An 18,830-nucleotide genomic window follows, 5' to 3' on the forward strand; every position below is an offset into this window, starting at 1 on the left:
TGATTCAGGTTGCAGCTCCCTTGCCCAGTTTTTCTTTCTGGACCACTGTGGACTGGACACTTTATTGGACTGTCTCCGGGTCTTGGGCCCTCTTTTGCCCCCGGAATGCTGATTTCTCTTCTCCATTCACTCAATACTCCCAGCTGTGGCTGTCTCTGTTCCCTTGCTGGTTCAAGCTCTACCAGGACAGCACGGGTCAGACTCCTTGGCCCCTGTTTGCTTAGGAGGGCAAGCTAGGCTCTGTGATCCTACTTCACAAGAACAGCTGTGGTATCCACTGTTCTTTGAGGTTATTTAGATCAATAGATGGGCACTGAGTGATTGGGGGAGTCCCTGGAGAGTCTTGAGATTCTAAAATAACTTTTCTACTGTGTACTTTCTCCATGACGCGTGCGGAAGTCAGGAAGTCCTCCCACATCACCCTGGAGGGATAAAATGAAAAGAAAAAAAAAAAAAATATATGTAATCAAGATTTCCAGCTATTTAGTTCCTTGGATGTTGAGCCATCATAAATAACTTTAAAAAAGAGAAATTCTTAAGCGTGGGGGATATGTTGAGTTTCATACAAAGGCCAGATTGACGGTCAAAGCCAGGAAGCACTCTGCACGTGAAGCATCCACCTGAATCAGTTGGGGTCATCTATCTCATGGAAACATGGTTTTCCCCATACAGCTGGGATGTTTGCCATCATTTTAGAGCCGAGCTTCTCAAATTATGATTCCTAGACCACCTGCATCAGAATCATCTAGGGAGCTAGTTACAAGTGTAGATTCCTGGGCTGGGGCCAAGTTAGGATGCTTTCAGTTGCAAATAAGAGAAACTCAACTCGAAGTGGCTACCAGAACTGGTTAAATCAGAGTCTCAACAACCTTCAGAGACCTCCTTTCTGCCTTTTCTCCTTATGTCAGCTTTGACCTCAGCTTAGTTCCCCTCGTGCTTAGAAGATGGCTCTCACGTGTTCCAAATACAGCAGCAACGCTTTCCAGCAGAGGGAAAGACTCTTTAAATGAGGGGATGACCCCCTTTCCAGGAGTCTTCCTGCCTGGGCTGGTTTCCTGGGCATGATGTCCGTGCAGTCACATAGGGCCCTGTCCTCAGAAGGGCCTTGTCTTGGCTTAATGCTTGCTTAAGACAGCACTGTCTTGAAATTCTTAGTACTTTTATCTTTGAACTTGTGTTTTGTGAGTGAAGCCAGTGAGACAACGGATCAAGCACACAAGCAGAGGAACCACGTGTCGCTGCCCTTCCTTGCCTCTTGATTCCCAGAGAGTCTTGGCAATGTCCCATGAGCACACAGCATGTGGGACTTCAGCAAGCCTCAAAGCTAGGACAACGTAAGCATGTCATGGAAACCACTGGCTTCAGCAGCATACACACATCAAGAAGTAAAATGAAATAGGTGAGTTTTGTACATCCATTCCACAGTTGCAGTGGAACAAAGTACGAGCGTGAGCTACCTATATGAACAGTGTGATTTCAACGATCCTGCGTATAAAGTAAACGCTCTTGGGGCGCCTGGGTGGCGCAGTCGGTTAAGCGTCCGACTTCAGCCAGGTCACGATCTCGCGGTCCGTGAGTTCGAGCCCCGCGTCGGGCTCTGGGCTGATGGCTCGGAGCCTGGAGCCTGTTTCCGATTCTGTGTCTCCCTCTCTCTCTGCCCCTCCCCCGTTCATGCTCTGTCTCTCTCTGTCCCAAAAATAAATAAAAAACGTTGAAAAAAAAATTAAAAAAATAAAGTAAACGCTCTTATACTTACATTTAATACTGGTATTATGCAATGTAATGACAAATCGTAAAATTCGTGCTAATAATTAAAAAAATTAATTTGCGGGCGCCTGGGTGGTTCAGTAGGTTGAGCGTCCGACTTCGGCTCAGGTCATGATCTCGCAGTCTGAGTTGGAGCCCCGCATCGGCTCTGTGCTGACAGCTCGGAGCCTGGAGCCTATTTCGGATTCTGTGTCTCCCTCTCTCTCTGCCCCTCCCTTGCTCATTCTCTGTCTCTCTCTCTCTGTCAAAAATAAATAAACATTAAAAAAAAAAAAGAACCGGGACTTTTTACTATTAAATTTTCATTCATTTGCATTGCTGCAAAGTAAATCCTTTCTCCAGGATTTACTTTGTCGGCAAAGACCTTGTAAGATTGTGGGGGATGTGAGTCAATCAAGGGAGGGGACTGGGTTTTCACTTCTGGGTGAGAAGGGCCACGTGTGCTGGAAGGTGAGCATTGATAAACTGAATTAATTCCAGAACCAGAAGAGACCACGGAAACGTAATAGCTCTGTGAAAGTGCAGACGTGTGGAGGAGAGCATTGAATTTTCCACAGGATGTAGACTAGAGATTCAAGCCAATCTTATCTGGATCTCAAGTGGCCAGTGTGCCTGCAGCCGACTTTTGGGTTATGTTAGATTTTTATCTTACTTATAATGTCAAGTCCATTTCCTTGACCTTCCATAATCTTGCCTCACCATATGAAGCCAGCCTCCATGCAGAATCCCTCTGCTCCGCTACGGTAATATTGCTATACTCTCACGAACACATCACACTGAGCAGCCTTGCCTCCATTTTCCCTGGATCTCCAATGCCCTTCCTCCTCTCCATTCACACTCCGCATCCCTCCGCCTTGCTCAGCCGCTCCTCCCTGCACACTCTCTGTTTCTGGCACTTGTTGCCCCTACAGTTCATACCCAGGAAGTCTTTCTTTTCTCTTTTTTCTTTTTTCCCTTCTTTTTAAAAAATAGATTTTTAGAGCAGTGTTCAGGTCACAGCAGAATTGAGTGGAAGGTACAGTGAGTTCCCACATACCTCCTGCCCCCATATGTGCATAGTGTGTCCCATTCTCAACATTCCCCACTGGAGTGGTACGTTTTTTACAACTGATGAAACTGCACTGACACATCATGGTCCCCCAAAGTCCTTAGTTTACATTAAGGTCCCTTTTGATGCTGTGTGTTCTGTGGGTTTGAAGAAACGTATGAGGACATATATCCCTTGTTATAATGTCATACAGATTATTTCCACTGCCCTAAAAATCCTCTGTGCCCCACCTGTTCACCTTTGCCAGAACATCATGTAGTTGGAATCATACAACATGTAGCATTTTCCATTTGGCTTCCTTCACTTAGTAAATATGCATTTAAGTCTCCTTCATATCTTTTGGCTTGATAGCTCACTTACTTTTTTTTTTTTTTTAATGTTTATTTATTTTTGAGACAGAGAGAGACAGAACATGAACGGGGGAGGGGCAGAGAGAGAGGGAGACACAGAACTGGAAGCAGGCTCCAGGCTCTGAGCCATCAGCCCAGAGCCCGACGCGGGGCTCGAACTCATGGTCCGTGAGATTGTGACCTGAGCTGAAGTCGGACGCTCAACTGACTGAGCCACCCAGGTGCCCCAGCTCACTTACTTTTAGTGCTAAGTACTATTCCATTGCCTGGATGTGCCACAGTTTATTTATCCACCCACCTACTGCAGGACGTCATAGTTGTTGGGTCTACTCTTAGTTAACATACTATTTTGTATACATTGCCCGTTGCTGTTCAGATCTACCTGGCTTTCAACCCTTCTGTGCTGTGGGCTCCTTAAGGCCAGAGCCCTTCTTCTTCCTTGGATACCCCACGGTGCCTAGCAAGGTGCTTTGTATTAACACTAGATTCTGCCAGCCTGACTCACACTGTCCTCTTTGGGGCCGTCCATGCACCAGAACCTCTGCTTCATGCACCAGAACCTCTGCTTTTTCTGCTGCCTCTAGGCCCTTGGTGTTGTCCTGGGGCTCAGTATCTGGGATCCTCCTCTTCTGAGACTGTGAAACCCTCTGCTCAGGCCACTCACAAATCACATTCTTCTGCAGATGCGCTGACCAGCCCTGGGCAGAGGTGTTAGGCTGCCTCTTCACAGAGTTCATAGCCCACAGTTCAGGAAGCCCTAACTTGCCCTTATTGAGTGGGTAAGATCAGTCCTGGGTTTGGAAGACTTTCTACCACAGCCTGTAATAGGTACTGTTCCTTTATAGGCAGACTCTGTCATCACCCAGGAAAAAATACACTTAATACTCAACCGAGAATACTCGACACTCACAGACACATACACTTACACATAGTACCTTCCTGAAACAAAAGTTTTAAAGAACAAGATTCACACTTACTTTGTGCAATGCATACCGATAGTTTCTTATGTATGTATGTATGTATTATTTTTGAGAGAGAATGAGGGAGTAAGAGAGAGTGAGGGAGTGAGAGAGGGCACGTCTGCACAGGAGCAGGGGAGAGGAAGAGAGAGAGGGAGAGAGAATCCCAAGCAGGCTCCACGCTCAGCACAGAGCCCGACTCCGGGCTCCATCCCACAACCCTGAGAGCATGATCGTAGCCCAAATCAAGAGTCGGACACCCAGGTGCCCCTTTCTTTTTTCTCTTTTAATTTATTTTATTACAAATGGTGATGGCAGCCCACTCCACTGATTTCAGTGTAATTGTAGTTGGCAGCTCAACAAAATAGGGTTCTGGAGGGTCCAAGAACAGTTGGCAGAGGAAGAGAGGGGCAGGGCCATTCTGAGGCCCTTGAATGGTAGCCCCTGGTGATGGGGGGGGTAGTGCTGGTTCTGGGTGATGACTGCTTCTGCAGGTTCCCTTGGCCCTGCGAGTTCAAATTCAGGGCAGGTGAAGAAGCAGCCTGCAGACGAGCTGATCCGGCAAGTACACCCACGTCACTTCACTGGTCTCTGCACGGGAGCCAGGTAGCCAGCTCCCGTAGAGTGACATCCAGGGAAGAGCCTGGGTTCTCTGGTGGGGCCTGTTGCACTGGGAGCGGCGGGGACACTTAGACAGTATCCTGGTGGTATTCAGTAAACCCATGTCGAAGGAAGAATTGAACAGTGGTGACCTCCTGTTTCTATAGTTCTCACTTGGTGACTACTGACCAGGGAGGGGCACCGGGGAAGGGGAGCACGGGGAGGGAGGGATGAACACAATTTCTTGCCACCAGTGACAGTGGATGTTGAAGCGTCCATGTGTCAGCCTTGAAAAAAGTGGGCAACGAGCTGGGGACTACTCAGTGAGGGTCAAAGACAAATGCAGCTTCTTCAAGGCCTTTGCCAGTGGACAGTGTTCTCGGGCCTGAGCAGAAGGGAGGCTCTGTGGGCGGGAGAGGGAGGGAAGCGTGAGGAGATGATACCGGCTGTGGCATGGTGTTGGAGAGGACGAGGAAGTACTGAAAAGTGCTGCTGTTGTCCGAGCTCACCTTCTTCCCGCTGGTCGCTGTCACACAGACATGGTGGCCTCCCTCCACCCTCCCGACACCAACCTCCCCACCTCCCACGTGTAGGCTGCTGTGTTCTCTACCCGTCACTCTCCCTGGGGAGCGAGGTTCTGTTGGCCCACAGGGTGTAGGAGACCCTCTCCATGCTGTCACCCCAGTCCTGGGAAACAGAGAAGCAGCTTCTGTGTGTCAGCTGCAGCCAGAAGGACTTGTCTCCTTGTGGAGTGTGGTAGTTTGGGTCTGAGCCACATGACCTCAAGAGAGTTATTTTATTATTATTATTATTATTATTATTAATATTATTATTATATTATTTTATATTATTATTTCATTATTATTATTTGATTTTATTATATTATCATTTTATTTTATATTATTATTATATTATTATTTCATTATTTTATTTTATATTATATTATCATTTCGTTATTTCATTATTTTATTTTATATTATATTATCATTTCATTATTTCATATTATTATATTATTATTATTTTATATTATATTATTATTTTATATTATCATTATTTTATTATATTCACTCTCTGTGTTCTCCTCCGTTAAGTGGAACTCGACAATATCATATATATATTTACATAGTTTCCATGAAGAGTAAAATTAGATCAATTTAAAGTCTGTAGCATATATTTGCTCAATGAATTAATTCAACAAATATGAATGGCTCCCTGTTATTTTTTTTTAATTTAATTTTTTTTTTTAACGTTTATTTATTTTTGAGACAGAGAGAGACAGAGCATGAACGGGGGAGGGGCAGAGAGAGAGGGAGACACAGAACTGGAAGCAGGCTCCAGGCTCTGAGCCATCAGCCCAGAGCCCGACGCGGGGCTAGAACTCACGGACCCCCACTGCTCTTCTCCTACTTGTGCTCTCTCTCTCTCTCTGTCAAAGTAAGTAAATAAAGTTAAAAAAGAAATGAGAGATCTTAACAGGTGACATATTATCATGATCCCCTTTAAATAATCCACTCTTTTTTTATTTGTTACCTGAGCTGGGAAGTTGAAACGATGGAGCAGGTGTGTAGGAAAAGGGATGGCGTAGGGGTGGGGTGGGAGTCCTTTGGACTCCTTGGACATTACATTCCCATCCTTCTCTAAGACCCCTTGCATCTCCCGGGTACCGTGAGTCTACTCAAGGGCAGTGGCCAGCAGAAGGCCACATGTGGTAGAGCGCTTCACTTGTTGGCAATTATCTGTGCTCTCCTATGTTTGCCATGCTTCTCTGCAGGTGACATCCCACCCAGCGGCCTTGGGCTGGGCCATGGGATTTACTCTGGCAGGTGGAGCTTGGGCAGACATGTCAGAGCTGAAGGTTTAAGTGTGCTGGCATGGCTCAGCTCTGTCCCCCTCGGAGCCTGCTCTCCACGGGGAGCAGAGCTTGCCTTAGAGAGTGGCTGTTCCTCCATCATGAGCCACTGAATGAGAAGCCAAGCGGGAAACCAGTGGAGTCCAGTCCTCAGGAAAGAAGTGTCTGTGCTTGTAAACCGCTGAGATTTTGGGGCTTCTTTGTTGTCGCAGCAAAGTCTGACCACTAAGAAAAGATTCTGTCCTAAGCACTTGCAAATAGGATTGCATTTCACCTGTATCATACCGGTACTTCTCCGTGCAGTGGGTGTTTGTGTCCCAGTTTTGTGGATGAGGAAGCTGAGGTCCGGCAAAGTCAAGCAACTTGCCCAGAATCGTACAACAGACAAGAGGCAACACTCAAATGAAGGTCTAGCTGGCTTCCCGGCCATTAAGTCATGGGCTACTTCCTTACTTTCCCATGTGATCCACGGGAGGGTAATAGACAAAGAAGTTGCTAAGACAACGCTGCGCGAGAAGGGCTGGACTTCTCTCTCCCCCTCAAACCCTATTGACTCCTTTCCTTTCTTCTTCCTCCCCTCTCCCGCCACCCCCACTGCACCGCACTCCCCCATGGCTGAAAACGCTCTTTGTCTTCTCGTTCTCTCCCCAAATGGCTATTAAAAACTACCTTCTCTGGTGAAGTCTTTCCAAATAACAAGAGAAAACATGGTCTTTCTTACCTTTATTATTTCCAAACATGCATGAAAATCTCTTGGCTATTTTTTCTCCATTCTTTATTCCCAAATGCACAATGTTTTTTTTTGTTTGTTTTTTTGTTTTTTTGGTTTTTTTGGTTTTTGTTTTGTCTTTGTGCTGTAAATGTGTATATTACCACATTTCGTGAGCACCTCCTATGTGGTAGCTGCTGTGCTGGGGCTGGAGAGTGACAGGTGAGATATTTTGCTGGAAGAGTTTAAAACCTAGTGGGAGACAGCATTAAGCAGTTCATGTTATTAGATGTGCTAAGTTCTAGGGGCACCTGGGTGGCTCAGTCTATCAAGCATCCGACTCTTGATTTTGGCTCAGGCCATGTGTCTCGCAGTTTGTTTCGTGAGATGGAGCCCTGCGTCAGGCTCTGGTCTGGCAGTGCGGATCCTGCTTGGGATTTTCTCTCCCCCTCTCTCTCTGCCCCTCCCCTTCTCTCTTTCTCTCTCCAAAATAAATGAGTAAACTTAAAAAAATAAATAAAGTGCTAAGTGCTATCAAATCAGTAAGCACAGGGTTGTGATCACACAGAGGAGGGCTCTGTGCTCAGCTTGGAAAGAAGAATGATTGAGAAGCTTTTTGGGGCAGATGACACATAAGTTGAGCTTTGAAGGATGAGTGGGAGCCAGCCAGACACAGTGGCAGGGAAGGGAACAGCACAGCAAAGGTGTTGAGGCAATAACCACAAGGCATTCTTGGAGAGTCCCAAGTGGCTGGGTTTTGCTGAAGTGTAAGTTATAAGGGAGGATCGCAGCAGGCTATGGGAGGCGGAAGGCAGTGGCCGGAAATGGTCTGGAGACACAGAACAGATGTACCGTCTGATGGCCTGCTGTACAACTCAACGGGTTAACATGCTGACAAGGGTCAGAGTGTGAGACCACATCCTGGTACTTGTAGATACAGCCCTGCTTCAATCAGAACAGCTGCTGCTGGAGTAGGCTTGTGGACAGTGTGTTTTTGAAGCTCCCAGTTTTCTCACACCTGTTTGCCTATTGCTTCCTGTGCGTTCCCACCCTGACCTCCCGGCTTCTCAAAAGCCTTCCTTCACCCCAGGAGGCAAGGTCAAAGCGGTCCTCTTTCCCAGCGCGTCAGCCTCCTAACAATGGGCTGCCAGCATCCGCAAAAGCAACAGTTTCCTGACACGTTATGTGCCAGGCTCCGTACTAAGTGCTGTAAATGCAAACGTAATATCATCCAATCCTTTGTTATCCTTGCTTTAACAAGGAGGAGACCAAGCCTTAGTAACAGCCAAGAGACGAGAGAATTTTGAGGGGGAGTGAGCAGGATTCGGGGGGTGGAAGCAACTTCCAACTCCAACATCCCACCCCACAGACTGACTATGGACACGTACTCTTGAGGCTATCAGTCCCGTGAGACCCAAATACTCAGCATCAGGAACAAGGCTAAGGAGAGCATCGTGATCTGCTGTCCTTGGGGTCAGCGATTATTATTTTCAGGCACAGGACCTGGCCAATGGCATATAAGTTATGTACAATGAACTATATAACTGGACTCCCTAAATTTAGTGTTGTTTTTTGTCTTAAGAGGGAGGACTAGAGAGGCCTATGTCTGTACCTTCTGCCTGCCTCTGGCCCTTTGAACCACCTGACCCCGTTATTATGCTAGGTGAAATCAGTCAGACAGAGAAAGACAGATACCATATGATTTAACTTGCATGTGGAATCTAAAAAACAAACCAGATGAACAAGCAAACAGACAAAGAGACTCTTCATTGTAGACAACAAACTGGTGGTTGCTGAACGGGAGGCGGGTGGGGGGATGGGTGAAAAGGGTAAAAAGATGAAGGTACAAACTTACAGTTATAAAATAAAGAAGTTACAGAGGTGAAAAGTACAGCACAGGGAATATAGTCAATATATCGTAATAACGTACGGTGACAGATGGTGACTCCAGGTATCGTGGTGAGCGCTGGATAATGTATAGAATTGGTGAATCAACATATTGTACACCTGAGACTAGTATAACATTGTATGTTGATTATACTTTAATAAAGAAGCTAAGAGATAAAACTGCCTGGCCCCATAGGAACTCACCAGCCCTTAAAGGCCACAGAGGCCAAACCAGGAATTTATTGAGATTACCCAGGGCCACCTTGCTCACACCCAATTTATCCTTGATCTGACCCTCTCTCCCCCAGCCCTCAGCCTGACTTACTCAGATTTCTCCTTCTGGTTCTTTGGGCTCAGTTTTCCCCACTTTTCCAGAGGGATTCTATTACCCTCTCCCTTGGTTCCAGTGCTTGCTGGATCTAGCTCTACTCATGCAAACCCGGCTTCTTACCGAGTGGCAGACAGGTGGGAGCAGAGATGCTGATACAACTGGGTGCTTGATAGAGCCTACTGATGGGGGGCAATAATGAGAGCTGATATTTACCGAGCACTCCCCTGACCAAGTATCGCATGTTAATCAACCACATTCCTAAATCCCATGGTTACTTTTCCATACTCATCTTCCTTAGAATGACCTGTAGGCTACACTTGACTTCATCCACCTGCCTTGCAGGACATCACAGTCTCTGGATTTTCCTCTTTTGCACTCTCTTTCGAGAACTCGTCCTCTTCTTCCTGACCCCTGAATATTGGTGTGGCCATGGCTTGGTCCTTGGTCTTCTTTTCTATTTATACTCACTTCCTTGGTGACCCCACTCACTCCTGAACTTGTATATCAAACTACCTACTTGACATATCTGCATCTAATAAACATCTCAAATCCGTGTCCTTCCGATCAAACCTACTCTACCGTCAGTCTTCCTCATCTCAATTGATGGCAACTACATCTTTCTGCGGAGTCATCCACTTTCCTTTACATCCAATCCTTCAACAAATGCTCTTGGTTCCACCTTTAAAATATGTCTGGAATCTGGCCACTTCTCACCACTCCACTGCTAGCACCTTTGTTATCTCTCGCCTGGATTATTGCAACAGCTTCCTAACCATTCTTTCTGCTTCCATTCTTGCCCTCTATAGTCTGTTATATCACATGGTAGCCAAATCTTTTAAGACTGTGTAAATCAGACCATGTCACTCCTCTGCTCAAAATCCTGTGGTGGCTCTCTCTTTTCCTCAGTGCAAAAGCCCAAGTCCTATGAGGTATCCTGACACCGTCTGGTCTTGTTACCTTTCTGACCTCATCTCCTACCCTTCTTGTCCTCCTCTACTTGGTTCTAGTCACACTGTCTTCCTTATGAAGGAGATCAGAATATGCCATCCCAAAATACGGCATATCTTTCTGGCATGTGGATTATTCTGAGCCAAAGACAATTGGCAAACAGCAGATGTAGGATGAGCTCTCTGTCCTCTTTCTGTCTGCCTAAAAGTGGGTCATAAACTCCCCTTGTGAAGCTCTCCCCCACCCACCCTGCTCCATATCAGGAAGAGGAGACAACTCTCATATTGGAGGTGGGGCCAGCTTGAATCTGCATAAGAAACCTTACTGAAATAACCCTTGTATTCCATTAGTTTCCTTCTGTATAACTATTTACCCACAATTCACTGCCCGTGGAAGCCCACATCCTTTTTCTTTGTACGGTACTTCTCTACAAATTTATTATTCTTTGTTAAGATGGTATATAAGCTCCCAGCCCTAACCACTTCTTTGGGTTTTTACTTCCTTTTCTGTGTATACATTAAAAAATTTAAAATATTAACATCAAGTAAAATTTGTTTATCTCTTCTCCTGTTAAGCTCTCTTTTGTCAATTTAACTTGCAGTGCCCCAGAAATGGAATACGAGAGGATACTGGGAAGTTTTTTCCTTCTCTGCACTCTATTTCTCAAACATGCCGGGTGCACACTTGCCTTAGAGCTCTTGTACCAACTGATCTCTTTGCATAATACTTTCCCCCCAGATGCAGGCTTGACTCCCTCTCTTATCTGCTTCAGTTCTTTGCTCAGAGGTCCCCTTCTCAATAAGACTTACCCTAACCACCACATTAAAGACTGCAAGCCACCCCCTGCACACTCAATCTTGCCTTTCCTGCTCTATTTCCACGCAGCACTTATCACCTTTCATATTAAATAGTTTAATTATTTATGACTTCTGCCCTTCCCTCCTGTTAGAATGTAAATTCCAATCAGGAATGCAGTAGTACCTAGAAAAATAGCTAGTGTTATAAAGCTGTGTGCTTCAGGCCCTCCTATAAGCACTTTACATATGTTAAGAAATCTGGTGTTGGTATCAACCCCATGAAGTGGGTGCTATTCTTATCTCCATTTCATGGATGAGCACACTGAGGTGTGTAGAAGTTAAATGACTTGCCCCAAGTCACACAGCTAGGCTATACTGCCTTCTGTCTTCTGTCGCAAAGCACATTGTAGGCGTCCAGGAAGTGTTTGTGGCATGAATACATGAATAGACAATGAGAACAATCACTAAGTGAATCATTTTATTGCTACCATACAGATGAGCTGAGGGTCAAAGATAATGAGCAGCCTGTTCACGCAGGTAGGTGTGAAGGTAGGCGGCAGGGCTGGGGTCTGAACTCAAAGTACTGCTTCTATTTCTATCACTTAACACCATAGACAGGGGGTGATCATAAACGGCTCGGGGACGCCCAGTGGCTCAGTCAGTTAAGGGCCTGACTCTTGGTTTCAGCTCACGTCATGATCTTATGGTTCGTGAGTTCAAACCCTGAGTTGGGCTCTGTGCTGGCCACATGGAGCCTGCTTGGGATTCTCTCTCTCCCTTCCCTCTCTCTCTGCCCCTCCCCTCCTCACACGTGCTTGCTCGCTCGCTGTCTCTCAAAATAAAGAAATAAACTAAAAAAATAAATAAATAAACTGCTGATCAGCATGAATTTTCATAGATTCTCATTGTAAACCCTTCATGCGAACTTTCCCTAATGCACGTGTCCAAGCATCCTCATGAAATACCATGAAGGAGGTGGGAAGGGCATTAATTTCCAACACACTAATACGAAAACTAATCTCATATAGGTTGATTAGCTTTCTCAAAGGAAAAACATAACTCAGGGGCAGAGCTACTGTTTCCCAGACGGATTCCAATTTCCCAGTAATCTACAGAAATGCAGAGGAAATGAAGAGTTACTCCCATCAACTTAACTCCTTTGTCTTAAGAAGAATGCTGGAGTTGAGACCTGCGTCAGTTTGTGACACCAGATTTGGGTGGGGACTGGCCATGCGTGGTCACTGCTGTTCCCAGTTCCCGTCTGAGAGTCAGGGGCACAAAGTCATTTTTGTCAGCTTTCCAAGTGTGCGTTGGGGACCAAGTTGTCTTGCTGCTGGCCCAGCCAGCTCTCTGTCTCACAGAGACACCCCTTCTCTGAGAAACTCATTTATTTATATGTCTGCATTCTTGACTTCACCATGTAAACAGTGATGGATATCAGAAATATCTGGAAATGGAACCCTCTTAGAGTGTGTGTTGTTTCTGAACGCTGACAACATGGGCGGCTCAGAGAGAGAGCAGCTCAAATCTCCCCTGGCTGAAACAGCACACAGTTGTCAGGTCTTAGGCTGGACTGTCATTAGGGCCGCTGCAATGTCTCTTCTCCCTTATTCTCAGCTCAGATGGTTCCTTCTAAGCCCTCTCCCCTGGGCTTTATGAGAGCCCTCCTCATTTTGGATTGTCATCATCTGTTTACTGTGTCTCCCCAGCTAAACTGTGAGATCCCCCAAGAGCAGAGGTGGGTCCTGTTGATCTTTGTATCACAGAACTCACTGCACAGCCTGTTGGGGTCATAAAATTTGGTGTATGAACTGATGACAGACACTGATGACGTGTGGCCTCAGCCAAAGGGGGGAATGGTGATCACATGGGGTTTGTGTTCTAGTTACAGGACCCATTTTCCGCTCCGACCAACCTGTCAATTACTCTTTTTGCAAGGGGCTTGCAAGCCCTTTCCCCATTGTCACATTACAGGTAGGGCCACGCAGAACCGGGGCGGGGGGGGGGGGCAGAAAGCAGGCAGCTGAGGGAGAGACACGAAGATGATGAAGGGCTGTGGGCGGGATGGTTTGTCACATGTTTTGGAAGGCATCTGAACCTTATTAACAGTGAGTACTCCGTGTACATTCAGACCAAGCCAGGTAGAGACGCTGAGCTTCTCCTGAAAGCTTCGATGAGGTCACAACACGAAGAAGTGACCTGTCCCCAGGTGGTGCTGGGACAAGCATAGTGTGGCACTCAGGAAAGGATCGGCAGTATCTGGGTAGAGAAAGAAGACAAGAAATCCAGATCCACTGAGATGCTGAGGCAGTCTCTTGGGGACTGCAGGCTAAGAGTCGCTACCAATTCCTTACTCGGGAGGGGTGGCGCGTCACCATCAGGTTCTCACTGTGAGGTGTTTGCACCTGTGTATGATCATGCTGTCCACTTACCAGAGAGTAAACGGCACACAGTTCTTTTCCCCCAGCAAAGATGAAATTAATGTTTTCCTTAACGTTTTCATAACTCTCCAGATGTCCGATCTCAACCCTATAGATCTGACAACTATGTTGGTCCTGATTCTAGAGTTCCATTGGGGTAGGACTTGTTTCTTAACAAAGGGTATTCTTGTACACGTGTGCTCTGGTTCAACCTGGGACGTGGGAGGTGCTCTGTCGTGATTCAGTAAAGGAAGGAATTTGGCCCGGGCGCCTGGTGCCTTCCTTGGTATGGCTTCTCCACAATGCCTGCTTGGCACCCTTTCTCTAAAGCCAGTGCCTTCTCCTCTGGACCCATCTGTCTCAATTTTTTTTTTTTCCTTTTTTTAAACACTGAGCAAATGGCTAAGCATTGAGGAATCAGGGTACAACCCACAGTACAGCTCTCTGCTTCATCACTTTGCCGAAGAGCGAGAAACAAACTTACTCAAAGGAGTATCTGAGTGGCTGAGATTTATTCCCTCTCATCTTTTCCTCAAGTTCAAGTTAAACAGCGACAGATTCTGTTTTGGTTTCCTTGCTTTCAATTCCCTAGATAGGAAACCATCTGCCTCGATGAAAATGATTTATCCCTGGAAGTGTGTGTAATGGAGAGAGAAAAAAATGGGGCCCACTTGGTTAATGTTGACTATGAATTTCTGGTGTGAACCAACCACATAAACTATTCAGTTGGTAGCACTACTGTTGAGAAGACGGCCAGCCGACTCCAGATTTGGGGCATCGGCAGTTCTAGATTTGAATCCAGGCTCTAACACTTTCTACCTGTGGGACTGGGACATGCTTCTTTGTGTCTGTGAGCTTCACGTTCCTCATCTGTGAAATGGGGACTTTAATGCCTACTTGGTACATAGCTACAGTTGAGTCATATTATTGTGGGAAGGAATGTCATCAATATATCCAGCGAAGGGTGCCGATATTGGACTTTCATTTAACATGCTCTCTCCTTCCACAGACATTTTAATAGGGCCCAGCACCTTGCTCCAGGGGGGCCCGGGGGCATTCTGAGGGGGGGGCCGGGGTCGTGCTCAAGGTCTTGGGCGAATCACACTGGGTGCGTCAGAAGAACAAGAGCTTTCAGAATCAACAAAGTTTAGAGAGTAGGCCTCAGAAACAGGCAGGGTGGTGACCAAAAGGAGGACACTGAATTCACTTAGCTGATAATTTACGTACCAAGTATGTGCCAGGCATTGTTTGTAGGACTGGAGATCCAACGGTGATTTAAGACAGATCAAACTCTTACCCTAATAGAGCTTACCTTCTATTTGAAGCGATGTCTAATAAGCATAAGAAATAAATTAAATATATGGTATGTCAAAAGATGTATAAATCTAGATAATTTGTGTGTGTGGGGGGGGGGTTGCTGGGGTTTACAATGTTTTTAAGCTTATTTATGTATTTATTTTGAGAGAGAAAGAGAATCTCAAACACTGTCAGCGTGGAGCCCCATGGGAGCTTGAGCTCACGAACTGCAAGATCATGACCTGAACCAAAATCCAGAGTTGGATGCTTAACTGACTGAGCCACCCCTGCACCCTGGGGTTTACAATTTTATTTTATTTTATTTTATTTTATTTTATTTTATTTTAAACGTTTATTTATTTTTGAGACAGAGCATGAACAGGGGAGGGTCAGAGAGAGAGGGAGACACAATCCAAAGCAGGCTCCAGGCCCTGAGCTGTCAGCACAGAGCCCGACGCAGGGCTCGAACTCACGGACGGCGAGATCATGATCCCAGCCGAAGTCGGACGCTCGACCGACTGAGCCACCCAGCCACCCCTACAATTTTAAACAAGGTGGTCAAGTCAGCCTCCTGAGAAGGTGACATTTGAGCAAAAACTAAGGGAACGAGGAGGTATGTCTCCAAAAGATACTAGACAGCCTGGGTTGGGGGTGAGTAGACAAGGAGTAAAAGCCTGGAGGGAAGCATTGCTCCCAGACCCCAGCGTCAGGCCTACCCACAGTGCCTAGTGATGTCAGAGAAGGCAAAGGGCAGTGTCTGTGCTCATTATGTTTTTTATGGACCAGCCGACAAGGACTCTTCCTCCCTCCCCCCCACCATTACTATACTGGATCTCTGCCTGTCTCCAGCAGCCTCATTTTTTTTAATTAATTTTTTTAATGTTTATTTATTCTTGAGAGAGAGACAGGGTGCGAGCAGGGGAGGGGCAGAGAGAGAGGGAGACGCAGAATCTGAAGCAGGCTCCAGGCTCTGAGCTGTCAGCACAGAGCCCTACGTAGGGCTCGAACTCACAAACTGTGAGATCATGAGCCGAGGTGAAGTCAGACGCTTAACCGACTGATCCACCCAGGTGCCCCTTGAGCAGCCTCATTTTTAACAAAGCACATGGGTCAGCCCTTCTCTGAATTACTATTGCTGTGTACGGTTGTGCAGGTTGGACACTGCATAGGATGACATACCTAAGAGGTTTCTGTTTACATTTTAGACGTTCTAGATTTGTATATCATGATAACTTTCTGGGAGGTAGCAGTGAAGTGTCCCAATGAAAGCAATATATTGCAATGCTCTTCTGACTGTCAGGATAAAGTATTTTGAAGAAGAACTTTTTCTAATTCACATTAAGGCACCTGGCAACCTTGAAGATCCAGATTTCCGAGAGGCGCCCCCTGTGGTTTGTCGGGGATAGATTTACCGGTTGAGACAAGTCTGTCCTCTGCCGAAAATTCTACTGTGGCTCTCAGAGTGGAAATTCCGGCATTTCTGTGTTGGAGGGTCTTCAGATAGCAGTCTGATCAGAAGACTGAGCGAGCCCAGAAAACGCATGGCCAAGCTGCATTTGCAGGGCAAGCACGCGGTGCTGTTTGAGTTTGGGGAAGCAGCACTCGCACCACCCCTCGAACCCACCCCTGCATTGGTTCCTTCTCAACTTGGGCTCGGCTACCTCCTCTAGCCTCCCTCTCATCAGCTCTGACTTCCTCTGCAAACGCCTGTTCTAATGCCCAAATCCCGCTCCACACACACGCGGTCACTCTGTTCTGGTGCTCACAGACATTACACCAGTTCCTTTTTTTTTTCTCTTTTAATTGTTTAATGTTTATTTACTTTTAAGAGAGAGAGAGAGAGAGAGAGAGAGAGACAGAGTGTGAGTGGGGGAGGGGCAGAGCGAGAGAGGGAGATATAGATACAGAATCTGAAGCAGGCTCCAGGCTCTGAGCTGTCAGCACAGAGCCCGATGTGGGGCTCGAACCCACAAACCATGAGATCATGACCTGAGCGGAAGTCAGATGCTTAACCGACTGAGCCACCCAGGCACCCCTACACCAGTTCTTTTTAAGTATTTGTTCTCTCTCTGGAATTAAAATGACAGCTTCAACTGCCTATGTATCCCACTAGCCTGTGGACTCCTTGAAGGCTGGACTGTGTCTTATCGACTTTGGTAAACCCTCCCTGACACAGTAGTTGCTCAAGAAATGTGCTGTCGAGCACTGTTTCTCAAGCGCAATTACTAAGCATCATCTGGTGATAATAAAGAGAACGGTCCTTTTAAATGATACATTTTAAAATTGCGGCACATGCCACAAGCAGCTTCTAAATCCTTTAAGTCTTAAAGGCTGTTTTTTCCATCTGTCACATTTGCTTTAAGCCTGGTAGTTTCTCAGGAGCTGAGATACTATAGGAATCAAGTAAACACACGTGCAGATAAGAACAGCAACCTGTGATTACAGGGTCACGGATCGAATAGCCCAGGCTACAGCCTTCGGGCTCGAGGGTGTTCATTTGTCCTTCTTTGGGGTTGGAGAGAAATATCCTACCCCAATATGGCAAGCATGGGCCGCCCAAAGCCCTGAGCCCGTATAACTGGGCCACCCCCTGGGTCTTACAGCCGGTTTTGGTTTCTGCCAGGCTTGATCACTGGGGAAACGTACAGAGTATGTGGCCTTGTAACCCCAACACATAAGTCTTTGTGGAAAGTTGCCATTCTCAGGCGTCAGGCATGTCCGTGAGCAAAGTCCCCAGGGGGACTCTGGGGCAGAAATATCCCAATTTAAAAATATTCTCCAAGTGGCTTCTAAAATGTGTACAAGTTCAATTACTCTCGGCTTCCCTGTGCTGTGGCAGCTGGTCTGTCTGTGTTTATTTGCTCCTCTGACGCGTGATTATTCAGAGGGACTGCATTTGTCTTGCTCTGTCTCCTCCGTGAGAGGCCGGGAGCCCCTCAGAACAGAGGTCAGCTCCCTCACATGAGTGGTGGGCCTGGCTGGGACTGTTGTGCTCCAGGGGTGGACATTAGTGGAGGCTGGGGACAGTTTGGGCAGCAGTGGGCAGGGCTGGGTGTGGTCTGGGTGGCAGTGTGTCCATCAAGAGAGAGTAGCATGCTGGTATTTTCTCTACTGGTGGTAGAAACCATCCTGGGTGCCATCTTGACTCCACTTTCTGTAGGCGGCCAGTCCTGCCTGTTCTGTGTCCTTGGAGGCAGAGTGAGAGCAGTCACTGGCCTAATAAGGCACAGTGTCAGAGGGTAGCTGGCAAATGTTATAAATATGATTTAAGCAATAGAATCCAGGGGCTCCTGGGTGACTCAGTCGGTTAAGCATCCGACTTCGGCTCAGGTCATGATCTCGCAGTTCGTGGGTTCGAGCCCCGCGTCGGGCTCTGTGCTGACAGCTCAGAAGCCTGGAGCCCGCTTCGGATTCTGTGTCTCCCTCTCTCTCTGCCCCTCCTCTACTCGTGCTCTGTCTCTCTCTCAAAAATAAACATTAAAAAAAAAATTAAAAGAAAAAGTCTCCACAACACCCAGTGCTACATTTGGATGTCTCTTTGCCATTATTAGCAATGTGGCCTCGGCTGGGTTACTTAATCTCTTGCTTTCTTCATTTAGAAGATCTACACTTGCCTCCTAGGATTTTCATGAAGGTCACCTAGGATACTTTAAGTAATCAAAAACATATATGTCCCAGGGTGCCTGGGTGGCTCAGTTGATTAAGCGTCCTACTTCAGCTCAGGTCATGATCTCAGTTCGTGAGTTTGAGCCCCGCATCGGGCTCTGTGCTGACAGCTCAGAAGCCTGGAGCCTGCTTTGGATTCTGTGTCTCCCTCTCTCTCTGCCCCTTCCCGACTCACGCTCTGTCTCCCTCTCTCAAAAATAAAC

The sequence above is a fragment of the Neofelis nebulosa genome, chromosome 2 (genome assembly GCF_028018385.1).
Source record: "Neofelis nebulosa isolate mNeoNeb1 chromosome 2, mNeoNeb1.pri, whole genome shotgun sequence".
Lineage (NCBI taxonomy): Eukaryota > Metazoa > Chordata > Mammalia > Carnivora > Felidae > Neofelis > Neofelis nebulosa.